General features: G+C 43.0%; 2 long non-coding RNA genes across 2 annotated transcripts in view; one reads left to right on the forward strand and one right to left on the reverse strand.

Annotated features, from left to right (window-relative positions):
* The window catches only part of LOC144380855 (uncharacterized), a 27,922-nt gene extending 20,394 nt beyond the window's left edge, over nucleotides 1-7,528 (reverse strand). Inside the window, exon 1 of the long non-coding RNA XR_013445083.1 lies at nucleotides 7,391-7,528. This is a non-coding gene — a long non-coding RNA (uncharacterized LOC144380855). The remainder of the gene's footprint in view (nucleotides 1-7,390) is intronic.
* LOC144380856 (uncharacterized) lies at nucleotides 6,458-7,971 on the forward strand. Its single transcript, XR_013445085.1, has 2 exons — nucleotides 6,458-7,057; nucleotides 7,170-7,971. It is a non-coding gene; the product is annotated as an uncharacterized LOC144380856 (long non-coding RNA).
* The last annotated feature ends 2,297 nt before the right edge of the window (nucleotides 7,972-10,268 follow it).

The following is a 10,268-nucleotide window of genomic DNA, read 5'->3' on the forward strand; positions in this document are numbered from 1 at the left end:
CATTAGAAATCAACCATTTTTAAAAGCTGTTTTTCTGTCTATCTGTACCTCTATTCTGGCTCAGTGATGATTCAGACTGGCTAAAAGAAAAGGTCACAGGGGCGCCTGGGTGGCTCAGTCGGTTAAGCTTCTGACTCTTGATCTCAGCTCAGGTCTTGATCTCAGGGTGATGAGTTCAGGCCCCGTGTGGGGCTCCACACTGGATGTGGAGCCTACTTAAAAAGAGAAGAGAAAAGGAAAAGAAATGGCCATAAACCTACTTCCCTTTCATTATTATGTCATAGTTAGGGTGAATTCTGCACTAGTAGAATTAGCAACACTAGCAGTGTTGGAGTTTATCCTTAGTTTAACACAAAAATGGCCATGCCCACATAATGATAGTAATAGCAATGACGTTAACCTTTACTGTGAGGCAGCCTTTACAGTACTTTACCAGTACTAACAGTCCTATGAGGTAATAAGTACTATTATTCTTTCCATTTTACTTTTTAAAGATTTTATTTATTTATTATTTATTTATGTATTTTAGAGAGAGTGTGCATGTGAGCTTTGGGAAGGGCAGAGGCAGAGGGAGAGAGGATCCCAAGCAGACTCTGCGCTGAGCACAGAGCCCCTTGACAGGGCTCTACATGGGGCTCGATCTCACGACCCTGAGATCATGACCCTGAGCTGAAACCAAGAGTCCGACACTTAACTTACTGAGCCACCCAGGCGCCCCTTCTTTCCATTTTAAAAAAGAGGAAATTCTATCATCAGAAGGGTAAGTGTCTTGATCAATGCATTCTCTCTGTATTAATATGCATCAACATCACCTAGACTGTTCTAGTATCTCTGCACATTGTATTTCTGTTAATTTGCGTGAGATCTTACAGAGTTTATTTTCTCTCCGACAGATTAAACACTGACTCATGGAAAAACTTCTACTCTGAACGTGAGATATTGTGCTTGTGGTCTCAGAGCCCTCTGCAGCAACATCCTGCAGACCCTCACTTCATCTTGAAAATGGGAATAGATTATAGCTCTAATTCCCAAGCACAGTGTTGTGACACACTGTCCCAGTCAGTTGTGAAGTTGGTCACAGGCAATTTGTTTTAAGTAAGAAAGTTCTATGGTTTGCACATGGGGTACTTCTCAGGTAAATCGGAGTGGATCTAAGATTATCCTGGTGCTAAGGTCACCCTCAGTCCCAACCATTCCAGCGTGCTTTCAGAGAGGGACAGAAGCAGGAGAGGAGGAGGAAGGCAAGCGATCTGCAGCTTGTCTTAACTCTGGATCCAGAGAGTGGGTGGCCCGTGCCTGTGTGGGTTTCTACAGGAAAAGCATGGGGAACCACAGCTCCAAACTGAAGGCATAAAAGGGAGTGGCAAGTCAGATGGCTGAAGAGTGCGAAAGGTGTTTTTGTCTGAATACAATAGAAAAAAGATTTTAAACATTTTCAGTACCAGTCTTCCTTCCTTAATTAGTATCAAGACGCCAAATTCAATTCCTTACCAAAAAAAGACAGGACATGTGTGCACAGCGGGCAGAGATGGTGAAAGCACCATGTTTATGCTTGAGCACGTCAGAGGCCATCAAGATGGCCGTGAAAAGAATGGGACCTCCCGAAAACCTTGTTGTTCAAGACATGTTTTCTCATCAATGAACAGCTTGCCAAGGCCAGATAAGCAGCATGAAAAGAAAAAAAAAAAAAAAAAGCTTCTATTTGTTTATTGAGAGAGTTGTCCTTAATAATTCATTTGCTTATAACCTCCAGAAGGAAACTGCCATCCCTGGCCCATGTCTGGTTGGGAAAGGTCTGCTCTCACAGAGTTGGGTTATCAATGTTCTTGCTTGCTGGTGCACAGTTAGAGTTCCTGTTTCCTAACAAGGTCAAGGCCATGGACTATACATCTAATTAGGACAGTTAAGTCATTGTATTCCATAGTTACAGACTGGATGCCTCCTCCCTGATAGACATCCCTCAGTTTAATGCCCATGTTCAGAGCCAGCAAAAGCCCAGCCTCTACTAGAGAAATAACTCAAAGAAGTGTCATTTCAGTGTATATCTTAGTGTACAAATCCCAAATCACTGTTATTCTTCAAAGAAAAAAACTGTTTTTCCTATTTAAAGACAGCCTGATTAAAGCACTCCTAACTCTCAAGCTCCTCCTATTGTTTACATGGCTGGCCCTCCCTGTTCTTCCAGGCATCTTGCCCCAAATGACTTTTGTTGGAGATTAATATCAAAGGAGCATCCACCCATGATGCAACAATTCTCTGGTTTTGAGGTAGTCTTTTTTATACGGGATGAATTTTCTTTAATGCTTTTCCTTTTTTTTTTTTTTTCTCTTAATGAAAGTCACATATATGCACTGTAGAAATAATAAAAAATCCAGAAAAGTATAAATTTTAAAATTAAACCTCCTTTAGTCAACGTGGGAAGAGTTGTTTAAAGGAACTATCACTGAATACTAAAGCAGCTTTTAGCATTTAAGTGATTTGATTAAATTATGGGTAGCCCTCTGATTAAACTCTATGTTGTAGGAATGATTCATAACCATCTCCTCATGCCATTGTTTTCACCTAGTTGTTTATTTGAAAAATCATTACGGCTGTTTTCTCTTGCATAAATGTCAATCTCTGCTGAGAAATGCCATCAGATGCTTTTCTGCAAATCATAGTTTGGAGTGTATTCTTCTTTAGAAAATTACTGACATTAAATATTACTGACCTTGTAATAGAAAGAGACTGTGATAATTCTGGAAATTCTGGGTGGCTCAGTTAGTTGAGCGTCTGACTCTTGGTTTCAGCTCAGGTCATGATCTCAATGTCATGAGATGGAGCCCCACTTTGGGTTCCAGGCGTGGAGCCTGCTTGAGATTCTCTCTCTCCCTCTGCCTCTGCCCCTCAACAACCCCCTCCCGTTCTCTCCCTCTCTAATAAATAAATAAATAAATAAATAAATAAATAAATAAATAAATAAAATAAGCATTTCAGAAGAACACTGTATACATAAAAACAGTAATAGTTACCACTTGAAATCATTATGCTATACACCTTAAACTTACACAGTGCTGCATATCAATTATAACTCAATAAAACTGGGGGAAAAAGATTTATACACACATAAATATTTACCACTTGAAGATATTAAAAGGAATTGGTCATCTTAATCAAACTTCCCTCTTTTCTAAATGATGGAACTGAGGTCCAGAAATGATTGGTGATTTGCCCAGGGTCAAATTTGAGTGACTTAATCGTAGCCCTCAGATGAGACTTCAAAGCTCTTTGCTTTGCTTGCTCAAGAGTACAGTGAACACAGTTTTCTTTGGGGGTGATGAAAATGTTTGGGATATAGCTAGAGGAGGTAGTTGAACTCAGTGCCTTTACTTTACTTATACTTTAAAATGGTTAATTTTATGTTATGTGAATTTCACCACAATAAAAATATAGTAAAGAAAAAAAAATAAAAAGAATTAGTGAATCTCAGCAGGTAGGACTGTTTATACCTAACACCTAGGATTCATAATTATTCAATACCCCCACTAATCATAACTGTGAGAAACTTGATTTCAAAATGGTGTGATAGAGAAATGGAGTTCAACCATTTTCACCTTCCTTGCTTTGCTTCGGTAATAGCAAACTTGAAGCATATTTGTACTCTTGATAAGTCAAAGTGGTTGGTCAATTGATTGCATCTCACATTTCCACATACATTAGGAAAAACACCAGACACTTCCATGACTCTAAAGAAGAAGTGCTTCTTTAGCATAACATGATGATTTTCAGTTCCAGTCCAATTCTAAATTCTAAAATTTTCAAAGAAAGAAGACAAGAAAATAGAATGGGGAAGGAGGGGAGCAGCTAGTGTTTACTTCATTAACTTAGCAGATCTCTGTAGGTAGAGGGTCTGGGCATAGCAGGTGACCCATTCCTCCTTTATAATTAGAAGCCTCCCACAAAGGCAAGAGTGCATCCTACTGGTGCCCCAAAAGGAAATAAATAATCCATCCCCCCCCTTCTGACTCAGGAAAGAAAGATCTATTGCCAGGAGCTGGTATTTCGGACAGCACTGCCTGGCCAGATGCCAAACTCTGAGGCAGGAAGTTGGGGTTCTTGATCTGGAGAATTGCAGAATAGTAGGAAGACTCTAGAGGTGTGCACGTCTCATGGAATTTGGGTGAAAGTGTAACAGTAGTCCAGTAATCTCTCCTTATGAAAGGCTTGGGTGTCTAAGAGGAAGCCTTAACCCTTGAGAGGAAGAGTGGCACAGGAAAGAACCAGAAGATCTATTTTTTTCCCTGTTCATTTGCAGATTTGCTGTGTAACTTTGGACAAGTCACTTCATCTCTCTGGATCTTTGGTTTCCTAACAGGTGTAGTACGATCCTTTCCAACTCGGATGCTCCATGATTCTCTTCATATGTGGGCCTGGAAACCGTAGGGCTGCTGGGTAACCCTGCAAATCCTATTGCAGCCAAGAGCTGTTGCTGGTTGGTTCTTCAGGTTCCTTTGGAGCTCACACACTCCTGGTTTTATAACAAAAGAATAACATATATCACTGCCTCCTTGTTTTCTTATTCCATTTTACTTACAACAATATTAAGACTTACCTTTTTGACTGTGGAGATAACAACAAAAAGGTCATTTCCATGAGGAAATGACAAATGACCCGAAGCTTCCTTTCAAAGTCTCCTTGCTGTCTGGATGGACAGCAGCTTTGCTCTTCAAATAAGAAAGGCCCAAACCAGTTGTTGCCCCAGTTGGCTCCTCGTCTCATGTCTGTTGGGTGTGTAAAGGATGCCTCATGCACTCCGGTGCCTCAAGCCAGAAACTGAGAGAGGCCCCCGACCCCTCGCTATTCCTCAGTTCTCCTGAGGAATCCATCCGTCACCAAGCCTGCAAATAGTTCATCCGTTTCTCTCTGTGTTCAGTATGCCGAGCCTTGTCCAAGCCGCTGTCGTCTTTCCCCTGAGCTATTCCACTAACTTCCTGATGGTGTCCCCATGCCTGTCCCCTTGCCCCATCTCCCACCCATTCTCCCCATCCCAAAGTATTCTTCCTAAAATATAAATCAAATCACTTCACTCTCATGCTTCAAACTCATCAAGAGGTCTTCCCATTGCATTTAAGATGATGTTCGAAATCCTCACTTGGGTTTATGAGACCCTCTCTGAGCTCTGCAGACTCCTCTCTCATTCATCACGTTTCCTCCTCAAAACCTTCCCTGTCTGTCTGTCATGTGCTCATTCCCATCCCCTGCCTGGATAATTCCCACTCACCATGTAGCTCTCCACTTGAACATCATTTCCTCAGACAGGCCGGCCTTTCTCTCCCTCCCCAAATCCAAATAAGTCATGTCCCTTTTACAATCATCACATATCATAATTATGTGTTTTGTTGTTCACTTACTTACAATCTCCTTCTTTATGAGTTTCCATGAGGGGATTCATGTCTATTTTCTTCTTCTAGGAGCCTGGTGCCCACCATCATGGCGTGGTTCCTGGGGGCAAATCTTTGTTGAATGACTGGCCAAGCGAAGACCCTTTAGTGAAAGTCTCCTTCTTCTGGCCACATTATTTCCAGCTTAGAAGCTATTCTTCAGATGAGAATGTCTTTGTTCATTTTTCACTTTTTCAAGAGCTCCCTCAATGAAGAGCCTTTTGGTTTGGCCCAGGCAGGCCTCGTTTGAGAGTCGCCATCCTGTGTTCACACACACCCTTCTTTGCTTAGGGATGCAGAAAGTTTAAGACTTTGCCAATGGTAGACATGTCTTCAAAACATATAGCATGGTGCTCAAGAGCAAGGGCTCTGGGGTCACTCACTACCAAGGCTGCCCTTTGCTAGCTACCTGGCGTTGGGCCAGTAACCTCCCCTCAATTTCTTTAATTATAGAATGGGATAACTATAGAATGTGAACGTGACTGATAGGTTGCCTTAAGGATTTAATGAGGCAACACATGTAAAATGGCTGGTAGAATGCCTGACACATAGCAAGTGCTTGATAAACATCAGCTTCTATCAATATGTTCCACTCAACCCCAGAAGGAAAGTCGAAATGCTGAGTTCTAGGTCTGGGGAATTTTTTGGCGGGAGTGGGGGGCATCATTCTTGGTCTTCTGTTTCCACATATACTTGACCCTACTATACTTCGTGGTCCCAAAATGTGGTAACAAAAATGTGATAAGCTTCACTTTCCCACACTATTCATGTGAAGCCATATGCACATCTGAAATTTCCAGGCTAGCAGTATAAAATCGCTGATGACCATTATTTACACCTCGGCAAGAAGAATCATGTTTAGGAATAACTAATAATATATATATTTTTAAGATTTTATTTATTTATTTGACAGAGAGAGACAGCGAGAGAGGGAACACAAGCAGGGGGAGTGGGAGAGGGAGAAGCAGGCTTCCCGCTGAGCAGGGAGCCCGATGCGGGGCTCGATCCCAGGACCCTGGGATCATGACCCGAGTGGAAGGCAGACGCTTAAGGACTGAGCCACCCAGGCCCCTGGGAATAACTAATAATATTTGAAAGTCAAGTCACTCTTTCCTATAGAGTGTTGGAGCCCCGGCATTTGGTGACAGCTCAGTACAGAGCCCTTGGAGGCAGAGCGTAGGTGATATTAACCTTGTAAACAGAAGGCGCAGAACACCCCGTGCCCGGGTACCAAGAGGAATTTAACATTCCGCTCCTGCCCCCCTCCCTCCCCCATTCACGACTTCCGCAAAGTGGTTGTTAAAACAGAAGTACAGCCCCAGTGCTCTGTGTAGGTGGTGACGTGGGAGGGGGTGAAATGCAACCTTTATTTTCCTGGCTGCCTGTCATCCAATTCTCCGTTTTCCTCTGACTTTCATGGGTGATGAGGTCATCCCGGCGCAGGAAAATCAAACTCCTATTTTTCAGACCCAATAAAAGCCGGCATTGTATGTCTGCGTAAACAGAGGCCAGACGGGCAGGGCGGCGGGGACGCGAGTGGCCCGCCCCCTGGCGGCCGCATGAGACAGAGACAGTTGTGGCCCTAGCTCCACCGCCCGGAACAACGTGGGGGAGGCGAAGAGGGTGAGTGCTAAAATGTAAGTTAAAATTAGATCAATAGTCAGCTCGGCTCTCTCAATCAATGCTTCGCAGGGCGAGCGTACAACCAGCTATTTATAAGCTAAACCCGGCATTATCTTCCTCTTTTAGGACGCACAGATCCATTACTGCGCGCCGCAGGGGAGAGGATGCTGCCGCGAGCGGCTGCCTGCCACATTTCAGGCCCGCGGGCTGGCCGCGGCGTCACCCAGCCTGCGATCCGCACGACGTGGGGAGTGGGAGGGTACCTCCTGACCCGGTGCTCCCACGGCTGTCTACAAGACTCCTTCCCCGGCCTGCCCCCCAAGGACCAGCTCCCGCCCATTCCTTACCTCCATGGACTCCTTAGTGTTTAAACAGAGGGGGCCCCAAACGCAAACAATCATCAGGGGGCTCTCCTGTCGATGCAGGGTGCACGCGGGCCGCTTCCACCTTACAGCCTTACAGGGCTTGACTGCCCCTTGACAAAGGTTTCCAGCCTACTTACCCCGAGGGACTGCATTACTCAGTCCTAGCTCAGACAATGGTTGCTGTAAATAGCGGCAACCTCCCTCCACCCCCGTGCGAGCACGGATGGGGATGGATTTACAGCAATCTGTCTGATCGCGTTGTATTTAAGGCCTTGGTGAGATGGAAGTGTGCACCATCCAGCCTCCGACGTGCTAGGACTACTGGGCGTTCTCAGGCCCATTTGCCCCAGTGGGTGGAAGTCATCTCCCATGTATGAAGAAATGTCCACACATAGTGTTTGTGTTGAAGTTGTTAAATGGTTTTCAGTTTTCAAAAGATGCTACAGAAAAAAAGGCACAATCTGATATTGCACAACCGCCTCAGAAACACAAGATCAAATCATAGTTCTGGGGAAAAATGTAGGCATTCCAGTCTTAGAAATATATATAGCGAATTTTATATATGTATTTATATCGTTTTTCTTAATTTTTGCTTTTCTCTTTTTTATAATTTCTTTAATAAGCATGTACTATATTTAGAGAGCCAAAGAATTTTAATAGTAGCTTAAATGTACATTAGGTATATTTGTAGAATTAATGTATTGTTTGACATAAAAGGATTTTGAACTAAAGATAGACACCAAAGTGTTCCTCATTTAGAAATAACCTTTTTCCTCCCCTTCAAATTCTTGTTGGTTTACCACCAAAAGATATCCCGCATCTGTCCCTTTCCCCACATCTAGCTGGCCTCTAGCTTAGCTACAAGTCACCATTCCTTATCCTCTATCTGGATTCCAAAAATCCGGTCTTTCCACCCGCCCCCCCCCCAACTCCCCAGAGCAACCAGACTGCTCTTTAAAATGTAAACCAGATCCCATCCCTTCTCTTTCTAAAGGTTTCCTTGCCTCCGCATTGTGCTTCACTTAGAGCCCCAGTTCCTCACCAGGACCAGAATGGGGTGTCTGGTCTGTAGTCTGATCTGGCCGGGATCCACCCTTGCTCCTCTCTCCTCTACTCTCTCACTTCCCTCCGTTTGGGCAGAGCACGCTTTCATGCGGAGCCTTCTTTCTGAGCGCCCAGCCCACGGAGTCCCAGCGCCTGCTCTCCTCAAAATGCCTCCGCCTCAGCTCAGATAACAGAACCCTTAGCTGACCACTGCTTTTCCAGAACTCATGATCAGTTTACCCTATTTTATTTGCAGCACAGCAGTGACCTGAGATTGGTTTGTTTATCCTGTGGGTTATGAGCTTATTCTCCGTTTTCACACACGAGAACGGAAGCCCCGTGAAAACAGGCTTTTAAAAAAATTTCTCTTCTCCACTCTTTTGTTGGGTTCTAGAACAGTGTCTGGCCCACAGCTGTTATTCAATATCTATTTATTGTATCAGTTACTGGGTGTGATTTCTTAATATCTATAGAATTATGCATATTCCGCCTTGAATCTTCTAGTTATTTTTATATCCATATGCTTCCTCCTTTCGAGTGTGAACTCCTTGAGGCAGGATCATGTTTAGTTCATTTTATTCTCCATGGCCTTGTGGAGTCTGGCATGTCGGAAGTATTTAATATATTTATTAGATTGAATTGCAATAAGTGAATGGGTAATAAGCTGATACAATATGGCTTCACCCCACATGTAGCTTTCACCAGGAAAAATATTTTGATATCCAAAGAGAGAAATTGTTGCTTTGATCCTTATAACACCACACACACACACACATGCACATGCACGCACACATTTGCTTTCAATATTTCAAAGAATGTTCATACCTATTATTTTATTTGATCTTAATACTAGCTCTGTGAGATAGGCCTTATGATCTGCACTTTACAAATGCAGGAACTGAAGCTCAGGGGCATGAATTGACCTGCTCCAGCTTGAGCAGCTAACATGAAGCAGAGACAGGACTAGAGCCTGTTAATTTCAATACCCACAGATATGGACACATAAAAGCACACATACGTATATACATACATACATACATGTCCATATTCACTGGTATTTTTTCATTTCCACCACACTCACAGTTGGGACCCAATGCGATCATAAATACAAAGTATGTTGAATGGAATCTGGCATGTGACAGGCTCCCAATAAATGACCATTCCTTCCTCTAGCCTACACTATGGTTGCCATAATCGCTCCATCCCAATAAAGAAGAATGCATCTATCTTCACTTTGTTCTTTTTATTACTAGACTAATTTCCAGGATCCTTCTTATTGTGAAATATTCATGTGTAATATTAATTGGATGCTTTCACAGATCTGCACAATAGCAAATGAATTTTTGCTAACTGGCAACCTATTGCTCTTTCATCTTTTACTCTGAATACAAACTAATGAGAAATGTTTGTGAATACCGACCAGAGCCCAGCTTAGCTTAAGTTACACAGTTCAGTGTCAGTGAGGGAATGGCACATTAAACATGCCAAAGCTTACTGATCATGAACAAACAGTAAACATAGCACAGCCAGAGGGATCAAGTAATATGCAAAATAGGTTTTACAGCAGGCAAAATAAATCACGAGCTCATTTTCATCATTCATTCATTCCATTATTTATTCATTATTTGTTGAGTATTTTGTATGTGCCAAGCACTGTACTAAGTGTTGGGAATACAGAGGTGAGCAATAATCGATGAAGTCTTTACCAATGGGGAAAAGATAGACTTAAACCAAATAATCACACAACAGAGATCAACGATGGGAGAGGCAAAACAGGAGGAACTGACGTGGGAAATTCAAGGGAGACTGCCTGGAG

Source organism: Halichoerus grypus, chromosome 1 (assembly GCF_964656455.1).
Source record: "Halichoerus grypus chromosome 1, mHalGry1.hap1.1, whole genome shotgun sequence".
NCBI lineage: Eukaryota > Metazoa > Chordata > Mammalia > Carnivora > Phocidae > Halichoerus > Halichoerus grypus.